This window comes from Cherax quadricarinatus, unplaced genomic scaffold (assembly GCF_038502225.1).
Source record: "Cherax quadricarinatus isolate ZL_2023a unplaced genomic scaffold, ASM3850222v1 Contig5969, whole genome shotgun sequence".
Classification (NCBI taxonomy): domain Eukaryota; kingdom Metazoa; phylum Arthropoda; class Malacostraca; order Decapoda; family Parastacidae; genus Cherax; species Cherax quadricarinatus.
In genome coordinates, this window is record NW_027200995.1 from 3,304 (window position 1) to 14,355 (window position 11,052).

General features: G+C 37.5%; 1 non-coding gene across 1 annotated transcript; it reads right to left on the reverse strand.

Moving 5' to 3' along the window:
• Positions 1-812: 812 nt before the first annotated feature.
• On the reverse strand, positions 813-10,654 carry LOC128687192 (F-box and WD repeat domain containing 5). Its single transcript, XR_011391621.1, has 2 exons — positions 9,635-10,654; positions 813-7,097 (listed from the first exon to the last, which is right to left on the reverse strand). It is a non-coding gene; the product is annotated as an F-box and WD repeat domain containing 5 (transcript).
• Positions 10,655-11,052: the final 398 nt, after the last annotated feature.

The window sequence follows — 11,052 nt, forward strand, 5'->3', positions numbered from 1 at the left end:
GTTTCCAGTTTCCATGTATTTGTTGCCAAACCTTATTCTGAAAACATTTCCCCAGTGGTCAGATCCAGAGCTTACTAAACAAGTTAACAATGGTATAACTGCACTGTTGCTATCTAAAGGCTGACTCCACACTCATGATTATTTATTACAGAAGATTTCATTACAAGTTTGAAAGATAAGATTCTACTAATACTCATTATTTATACTGATATCCAACAGGTTTATGAAAGCACAGCAGACAGGAGTGAGTTGAGGCAATTTGTTTTTATGACTTAACATGTTGTTGAAGTGTGAACAAGTTAATATTTATGAAGGGATTCAGGGAAACTGGTTAGCCAGACTTGAGTCCTGGAGGTGGGAAGTACAGTGCCTGCACACTGAAGGAGGGGTGGGGATATTTGTAGTTTCAAGGGGCATCTGAACTATAGTATCAGAGTGCCTCTGGCAAAGACAGTGATGGAGTGAATGATGGTGAAAGTGTTTCTTTATCTGGATCACCCTACCTTGGTGGGAGAGGGCCAGTGTTAAAAAAAATGCATATACACTCTGTGGGGAAGTTGAGAAAAATTCTTCCTCCATAAGCCATGAGTCATAAGAGATGATTAAAATGCCAAGAACAAGGACCTAGTGACCCCTTCTTGTGAATGAATTACTGAATGCAAAAGAAGAAACCTTTACAGTTCTACTTTTCTGAGTCACCCTGCTTCAGTGGGAGATAGCTGGTGTATTAAAAAAAATATATACACTTATACACTTAATGCTAAATATTTTTCAAGAGCAGGTATAGTCTAATGTTAAAATGAAAAACAATACAAAAAGCAAAGATACATTTTTGAAAATTGAAAATACATGTTTAAAGAATTTCAACATTATAGAATATAACTTACAATTCATAACATGATTTATTTTAAAGACTTACATATAAACTTTTTAATATCTAACCTTTTCATTCCATTTTAAAGACACATTATAGATGATATATTACATTAATTACACTAGCTAAATTATGATGCACCACACTGAATCTTCATCTTTTTTTTTTTGTTTTTGTATTTCTTGATGAAATAAAATGCCAGTGTTTGATCTCTCCCTCCGTGTTTCATAATACAGTAGATCACTGGTATCCAATGATTGTTTATTCAGCAATTAACATTATACAGTGGTCTTTTTCATAAAAAGCATTGGTGCAGAGAATGTGGAAAAAGAATGTTGAAACAATAAAAAACATACAAAATAATGTGGCACAATCTTTCCCAGTGGAGCCAGAAAATCAATGACCTGATAAATTAGACATATGTGCAACACTTGAGTATCTTTACTGTGGAAACATTTTGCTGGTGTATTAAAAAAAAACATATACACATATACAGTATAAATACATAATGCTAAATATTTTTCAAGAGCAAGTATAGTCTAATGTTGCACACACACACACACACACACACAATACACAAATAACCCGCACATAGAAGAGAGGAGCTTACGACGATGTTTCGGTCTGACTTGGACCATTTACAAAGTCATACTAATGAAAAGGAGAGCAGGATGGGTATATATAGGCAGGAGGTGGTGGTAGTAGTAGTAGTAGTGGAGGTGGAAGGAAGTAGTAGTGGGGAGGTGGTAAGAGTAGGAGGGGGCAGTCAAATACTAAGAAAGAGGAGCACTGCAAGGGAGCTGGTGCCCACAGAGGGTAAGAGCAAGAACACCGAGGGGGGAAAACAAATAAATAAATAAAAGGAACAAATACACAGGGCAGAAGAGAGACAACCCAAAGGAGAAAAAAGAAAGAGGATTTTGTTAGAGAGAAGGCCAATGAAGGGTTTCATCATCTCCCTATACCTACTGATGTCTTTCTTGATCTTATCTGCCTCTGTGTGAACTCTAATTCCTTTTCCTTCCAAGGTAAATATTATTCTCAAACCTTCGGTGTGGCTATGGGCTCTCCTCTCTCTCCTGTCCCTGCTAATCTTTACATGGAATACTTCGAGACTGTTCTTCTTCCTACTATCGATGTGCGCCCTTCACTCTGGCTCCGCTATGTTGATAACATCTTTGCTCTGTGGCCTCATGACTCTTGTCTCTTCCAACCATTTCTTGATGCTCTTAATAATCTTGCCCCTTCCATTAAATTTAAAGCTGAATGGGAATCTAACTTCTTGCTTCCTTTTCTTGATGTTCATATCCACCACTCAGATACAGGTTCTGCCTTTTCCATTTACCGCAAGCCTATGCACAGTGGCACGTACATTCATTACTTTTCTTATCATGCTTCCTCTGTCAAGAAAAGTGTTCTTATCTCCCTCTTTCTCCGTGCTCTCCGCATATGTGATCCTCAGTTCCTTCAATCTGAGATTTCCACTCTTCATAATTCATTTTCCCATTTTGGCTACCCTTCCCATTTCACTGACTCTGCCTTCTCACATGCTAAACGTAGTTTAGCACGCTCCCATCTTGTTCCTCATCCTCATATCTGACATAGACAAGGATGTCAGCCACAGCACCGTGTCTTCCTTTGCAGATGACACCCGAATCTGCATGACAGTGTCTTCCATTGCAGACACTGCAAGGCTCCAGGCGGACATCAACCAAATCTTTCAATGGGCTGCAGAAAGCAATATGAAGTTCAACGATGAGAAATTTCAATTACTCAGATATGGTAAACACGAGGAAATTAAATCTTCATCAGAGTACAAAACAAATTCTGGCCACAAAATAGAGCGAAACACCAACGTCAAAGACCTGGGAGTGATCATGTCGGAGGATCTCACCTTCAAGGACCATAACATTGTATCAATCGCATCTGCTAGAAAAATGACAGGGTGGATAATGAGAACCTTCAAAACTAGGGATGCCAAGCCCATGATGACACTCTTCAGGTCACTTGTTCTATCTAGGCTGGAATATTGCTGCACGCTAACAGCACCTTTCAAGGCAGGTGAAATTGCTGACCTAGAAAATGTACAGAGAACCTTCACGGCACACATAACGGAGATAAAACACCTCAATTACCGGGAGCGCTTGAGGTTCCTGAACCTGTATTCCCTGGAACGCAGGCGGGAGAGATACATGATTATATACACCTGGAAAATCCTAGAGGGACTAGTACCGAACTTGTGCATGAAAATCACTCACTACGAAAGCAAAAGACTTGGCAGACGATGCAACATCCCCCCAATGAAAAGCAGGGGTGTCACTAACACGTTAAGAGACCATACAATAAGTGTCAGGGGCCCGAGACTGTTCAACTGCCTCCCAGAATACATAAGAGGGATTATCAACAGACCCCTGGCAGTCTTCAAGCTGGCACTGGACAAGCACCTAAAGTCGGTACCTGACCAGCCGGGCTGTGGCTCGTATGTTGGTTTGCGTGCAGCCAGCAGTAACAGCCTGGTTGATCAGGCTCTGATCCACCAGGAGGCCTGGTCACAGACCGGGCCGCGGGGGCGTTGACCCCCGGAACTCTCTCCAGGTAAGCTCCAGGTAAACTTCTGGGAACTCTTCTGTCCTCTACCTTCCCTACATTTACAGTCTTTCTAATCTCAACAACTCTCTCCGTTCCTTAGACATCAAACCTACTTTCCGCCAGACTAATACTCTTCACACTAATCTCGTTCGTACCTCTCCTTCCTCTACAGTTGCTCCTGGTGTCTACTCTATTTCTTGTTCCTCCTGTCCTCTCCAATACTTTGGAGAAACTGGTCGATCTCCTTCTGACAGACTTAGGGAGCACAAAATAGTGTTAGGCTTGCCGACACTAACAATGCTCTTTTCTGTCACGTCAGAGATCACAGCCATCCTATTGACTGGTCTTCTGCTAAAACTGTCTTCCCTATTTCCAACTTTAACAGTCGCCATCTGGTTGAATCCTCCCTAATACACAATTTTCCTTGTATGAATCTTAGTCCTGGCTTTGTCTCTGTAGATGCCTTCCTCTCCCACTACATTGTAAAATGCTCCAAACTTCAGAACACTCGTGACCTAAACTGACTCCTCCTTTTTCTGCTTCTCCCTCTTCCCCTTTTCCTCTATCCTTTTTCTCCTTTGGGTTGTCTTTCTTCTGCCCTGTGTATTTGTTCCTTTTATTTATTTATTTGTTTTCCCTTCCCTTGGTGTTCTTGCTCTTACCCTCTGTGGGTGCCTAGCTCCCTTGTAGTGCTCCTCTTTCTTAGTATTTGACTGGCCCTTCCTACTCTTACCACCTCCCCACTACTACTTCCTTCCACCTCCATTACTACCACTACTACTACTACTACCACCTCTTGCCTATATATACACATCCTGCTCTCCTTTTCGTTAGTGTGACTTTGTCCAAGTTGGACCGAAATGTGGTCATTAGCTCCTCTCTTCTATGTGCGGGTTATTTGTGTATTGTTCCAGCCACGGTATTGTGCCTTTTTGTTATTTATAGCCTAATGTTAAAATGAGAAAAATATGAAAAGCAAAGATACATTTTGGAAAACTAAAAATACATGTTTAACCGATAAACAGTCCAAACGTATATATACATTACCTGCCGTACTGCCCCAAATTTTTTGAGAAAAAAAAATTGTTTGTTTATAATAGGAAAAAAGAGCATATGGTACCCATGCATCCCCAATTATTTTAATATGGCACACAGTGAGTGCGCACATCCATTCTCTCATGTATAGGCAACTCAGGCTTATGATAAATGTATGACCAATAAAATGTATATGTTTGGGGCACTAACGGTAAAAACATATATATACATTTGGACCGTTTACGGGTTAAAGAATTTCAACATTATAGAATATAACTTACAATTCATAACATGATTTATTTTAAAGACTTACATATAAACTTTTTAATATCTAACCTTTTCATTCCATTTTAAAGACACATTATAGATGATATATTACATTAATTACACTAGCTAAATTATGATGCACCACACTGAATCTTCATCTTTTTTTTTTTGTTTTTGTATTTCTTGATGAAATAAAATGCCAGTGTTTGATCTCTCCCTCCGTGTTTCATAATACAGTAGATCACTGGTATCCAATGATTGTTTATTCAGCAATTAACATTATACAGTGGTCTTTTTCATAAAAAGCATTGGTGCAGAGAATGTGGAAAAAGAATGTTGAAACAATAAAAAACATACAAAATAATGTGGCACAATCTTTCCCAGTGGAGCCAGAAAATCAATGACCTGATAAATTAGACATATGTGCAACACTTGGGTATCTTTACTGTGGAAACATTTTGACACAGAAGAATGGTGAAGATTGGAAGGCATTTGAGGTAATTAGTACCTCAGCCTGAAGTTGATGTAATTAGTTCATCAACCATTCAGATAAATTATCAATGTATTTAGAAGGAGATAAACCTCCATCCCTTAAAGAGCCGACCACAGTATCACAGCATGCACCTAATTACAATTGTCATCTCAGTGACTTACTTCCTAAGTTGACAGAGGTCATTGTGGATGTCTTAGAACACAATAAAGATGGCACTCACAATGTTGCAGTGACTGTACCTCAGACAATAGCAAGTGTAAATCTGTCACCAGGAAATTTATTAGCAGGGAATTTTGATGTGTGAGTACTGGAGGAAGGAAAATGGAGAATATTAATTTCTTCAGGTATTGGTAGCTAATGTACCATATTTCATGGCTTATGGGATGCTCTGATGCATTAGACGCATCCCAATTCAGAAGGTAATAATCAGAAAAAAAGTTAAAGAGTGCCTAATACCAAGTAATATTTACTCCACTGAAACTTATGGTAATTTTATATGCAGAAATAAGGTTAGGTTTGATTTATGGGTCGGTCAAAACATACAATAAGCCTTGTGCTCACCTGAACACCCCGATGATCTCTCAATTTGAACTGGTGAAAGTCGCTGATGGCTGAGTTGATGCTGTTTGTGCAACTCTATATGGTGAGGGTCCCAGAGTGCATACTGATGTGTGTCTGTCAGTGACTATCGGTATAAACAAAAATGGCTGCTTTAGCTGTTGTTGGGCCACCGTATTTGCTTGGCAATATTTGACACTATAAGTACCATAACATATGGTAAATATGATTACCAGCACCTAGTAATAAAGTGAAAATACCCAGCATGTGCTAATGATAGCGTAGTATACAGTAGCATTATTTTAAAGTGCCTGCCATAAATGACTCTGCTCGGTGACTTTGGCAGTTTAAGAAAAAAGGAAGAAAGGTGTTACTTAAGGAGGAATTTTGTTTTCTATCAATATCCCAGTACAGTATCTGTATTTCATAAATAGCTCATCTCAAAACATTATTAATTTACTGTAATTTTGAAACACTGCACTTGTTTTAGTTTCAATGGCTTGGCATCGGACGTAACTAGGAGAGCTACAGCCAACCCCACACCCCAAACTTATAGCTCCTATCACTGACCTTCAGTTTATATGACGCAGGGGGGTTTTTGGAGACATTTTATGGAAAAAATGGCATCTAATAAGCCGCGAAATACAGTAATAAACAAAATTACGTATTTAATTTTATTCACGTAGAAATTACATTCTCAGATCAATGTGATATAAAGTCTTTAAAAATAGTAATATGCATTTTTTATTAAAAAGTATTATGTATTGGCTGTAAGACTGTGTGTAATGAATGGGATAATAAAAAAAATGGAGCTTACTGTCTTAATACACAAATAACACACAATGAAAAGCAAGGGTGCCACAAGTATGCTAAAAGACGACACAATAAGTGTCAGGGGCTGTTCAACTGCCTCCTCAGCATACATAAGGGGGATTACAAACAGATCCCTGGCTGTTTTCAAGAAGGTGCTGGGCAGGCACCTACAGTGAGTGCCTGACCAGCCAGGCTGTGATTCCTACATCGGTTTACATGCAGCCAACAGTGACAGCCTGGTTGATCAGGTTCTGATGCACCACGAGGCCTGGTCACAGACTGGGCCATGGGGGTGTTCATCCCCAAAACCCTCTCTAGGTATACTCCAGGTATCTTGAAAATACTGATGAACTAATCAGTCTTAAAAAGATTGATGGACTGATTACATCGACTCCAGGCTGAGGGACTGATTACCTCAAACTCCTTCTGATTTTCACCATTCTTCTTTGTATTGGACTGATGAAGCCACTGTGTGATGAAACATTTCAACAATAAAGATACCCAAGTGTTACACATGTGTCTAATTTATCAACTTGTGGGTTCTCTGAACCATTTACCAACAATCAATGATCTACTGTAGTTTGATCGCAGGGTGACAAAACTGAGTTGTGCGAGAGCTAGGTATGTGTAATACTATAGTAAATTGCACCTGAGCTGTCTTCTCTAGCATTCCTGCATCACTTAAGATTCAAAGTCAACAGTGTTATTACAATACTACATACAATAGTTAAATAAATAGGATATTAACCAGTGTGAGATTCACAAGCCCATTAGTCTATGGGATACTTTGGGTGGAAGATGAAAATGTTACCACTTTCAATGATACAGTAGGGCCCCACTTTACGGTGTTTCGCTTTACGGCATTCCACTAATACAGATATTTCAAATTATGACCAAAACTCGGTTTACGGCTCCCCCCCACCTGACTTTCTAATATGGTCACCACGTCCCACCCGGTTTGTTTACATTCTCCGTGAGCTCCATGAGCATCACGTCTCTGCATCATGGTTGGAAACCTTCCAAAATTTCAAGTGTTTTAAAGTTATTTCATGTTTTATATGTACTCTGATAATTATACTTATGTGTACCTGTACCTAAACAAACTTACACACTGTGCTGGCATGCAGGTACACATTAAAATCACTAAGAGTGTCTTATTAGTCTTGAGGATGCCATATTTATAATGATAATAATAATTATAACATGCAATATTATTATTATTATACATAATAAAAAAGTGCTAAACCTACAAGGGTTATACAGCATATAATATGTAATAATAATCACTCTGAGGCACATTAAATGTCATACATTACTTTAATATACACATTTTCAATAATCCATCTATGATATTATATAATAAACATGCTATGCAACATAAACATGATAAATACACCCCACAGTAGAATAAATTAACATAAATATGAGATGTTTTTCTAGTCGTCGGTGTCAAAAAGAATAACGTTTTCTCTAGTTCCACACTAAGGAAAATGTGTACACAATAATACAGTGGACCCCCGCTTAACGATCACCTCCAAATGCGACCAATTATGTAAGTGTATTTATGTAAGTGCGTTTGTACGTGTATGTTTGGGGGTCTGAAATGGACTAATCTACTTCACAATATTCCTTATGGGAAAAAATTCGGTCAGTACTGGCACCTGAACATACTACTGGAATGAAAAAAGTTCGTTAACCGGGGGTCCACTGTATTACTGGGGGTATAGAGAGAGAGAAAGCATGTATTGTGTTGGAAGCTAAACAATACTGTATTTATTATTATTATTATTATTATTATTATTAGAGAGAGAGAGAGAAAGTTTGCATTGTGTTGGAAGCTAAACAATATCATAATTATTATTATTATTATTTTATATTATTATTATTATTATTATTATTATTATAATACAAACACTTTACATTGTATGCAATGCAAAGTGTTTGTATTATGGTATAATAAAAATGTGTGTCTATTTACATCCTCCATGTCTCTGTCCTCTCTCTCACTTACTCATTCTCTCTCTTGTTTATTCGTTTTATCTCGTTTATTCACCTCTCACCCTACATTAAGACTACAAATATTTTAAGGTAAGTAACGAGTGAACTGTATATGCATTTTATCGCTCTGGGTCACTTTAAATGTTAGTGGATAGGGTGGGGTGGCCTGGCTGGCTACCATACCTACGACACCTGATTTCTTACTATAAATACCACTCATCCCACCTACATTAAGACTACAAATATTTTAAGGTAAGTAATGAGTATACTCTATGTGTATTTTACTTTTTTATTATTTTTTAATGCCTAGTTCTATTGCTAACTTAATATATGTTAATGAAAACTTGTTATCTAGCATTTATATGCATGTATAAGTGGAAAAAAGGGTGTTCCAGTTTACGGCGATTTCCTCTTCACAGCAGTAACCTGGAACCTAACCTGCCATATAAGTGTGGCCCTACTGTATATTGTTTAATTATGATTATTAGAAGCATGTTATAAAAGCATAAGCTCCAATGTATCCTAAATCCACCATTCCAAATACAGGAAAACTGAACATTATTTAGCTAACACTACCCAATACATATAAAAAAAAATATTCAAAATACAGTAATACATTTAAAAACTAATCTACAAGTTATATTGTAATATAGAGAGCATAATCAAATGTCTGTATGTATACACAAAACAGATAAACTATTTGGATTTTATGAGAGCTGCAACATATAAATTAATTATTTAGAACCTAAGATGACAACTTCCTCAATTTCATTTATAAAATGTTGCACGAGCCCAATGTCTTATTATTATCAAGAATATCACAGTGTTCACCATAATGCATGGTATTACATTAAATTTAAAAGCTGCCAACTACAGTATGGATATTGCCACACAATCTTCAACTAAAAATATCCAGTTATTGAACAGTTAACAATCACAATGCATACTGAGTAGAAACAATGAACTTAATACAGTACAGTTTACCATTAAAGAAAAATGACCCTAACCTGGGAAATCCTATGACTCTGTGCCATCCAGCAGTGCCCAGATGGAGAGTGCTGTGAAATTTCACTAGTAGTGTATCAACTGGTCACGTACACACACTGCAACATGACCTCAACTGCCTCTGATTGAACAGCAACAATATGCTTACCCTAGAAGAAGAATAGTTAAATTAAGTGCATATCCATGTTGTTTTGCATACAATATTTACAATATACTATACTGTACAGTCAAACCTATGAACACTTCTACAGTCTATGAGTATAAGTACATACAATGCCCAAAAAATAAATTGATGACTTTCAATGTCTTATTGTCTTCCCTTGCACTAGACAGCTTACAGGCAATGTTACTAATGCCAATAGTATGTGAGGCAGCTCATACCATCTCTCGCCATCAGTAACCTCGGAGCTGCTGTAAGAGGCTGTATTTTTGTGTGATCACTATGTAACTGTTATTTGTTTATCCAAATAAACAAGAGTTCTTCAACCTCTTCAGTAATATGTGGCCATTGCCTTGATATCAGGGCAATTGCCTTGATAGCAGGGTCAGCTGCTTTGATTTTTTCCCTTTGGCCCAGTACTGTGCTAATGGTAGATTTTAGCAAAAAGTTTTGCTGTATCAAACACATGGAACCTATCTTCTTTATACTTTCAAATAACTTCCTTTTCAAAATCAATAGTGCTTTTTACAACTTTTCTTTTTTGCTTTCATCTCTTTATCCTTCTTCGGACCCATGATGGTTCATCTCACAATTAAAAAAAAATTGCACCAAAATTGCAAACAAGAAAAGATCACAAAATGCACAGCAAGAGCTCAAGAGATATTGACAGCACACGTGTTAGTTGTGTGCTGTAATGAAGCTGAGACCCACAATGTGGACTCCGTCCGGTGATCACGTGATCTAAGCATTGTCGGATGACAACCAAGACTACGTACAAAAACAAAATTGAACAAATTGGTTCGAAAACTGATTTGTTTGACAACTAGTCTGTTTGACAACCAAGGTTCCACTGCATCTTAACTGGAAGGATTTTTGCAATGAATCTGGCCTATGTTGATACAATTTGCCAATCTTACTGAAAAAATAAGCAATTTTGATTCTCTTAAGAATACAAAAATCAATTATTTTTTCTTTTAGAATTATAGGGGATTTAAATAGACTATATATATAATTACCAACTGCCCAGGTAGGTACAATAGACCATTATATTACACAGATTTATTTGCCACATTTTGGTTATTACACTATTAACCTTTTCAGGGTTTTTGACGTACTAGTCCATCTTATGCACCAGGGTTATTGATGTACTAGTACAGTGGACCCCTGCCTTACGATCAGCTCCCAACTCGAACAATTATGTAAGTGTACTTTTGTACGTGTATTTTTGAGGGTCTGAAATGGACTAATCTAATTTACAAT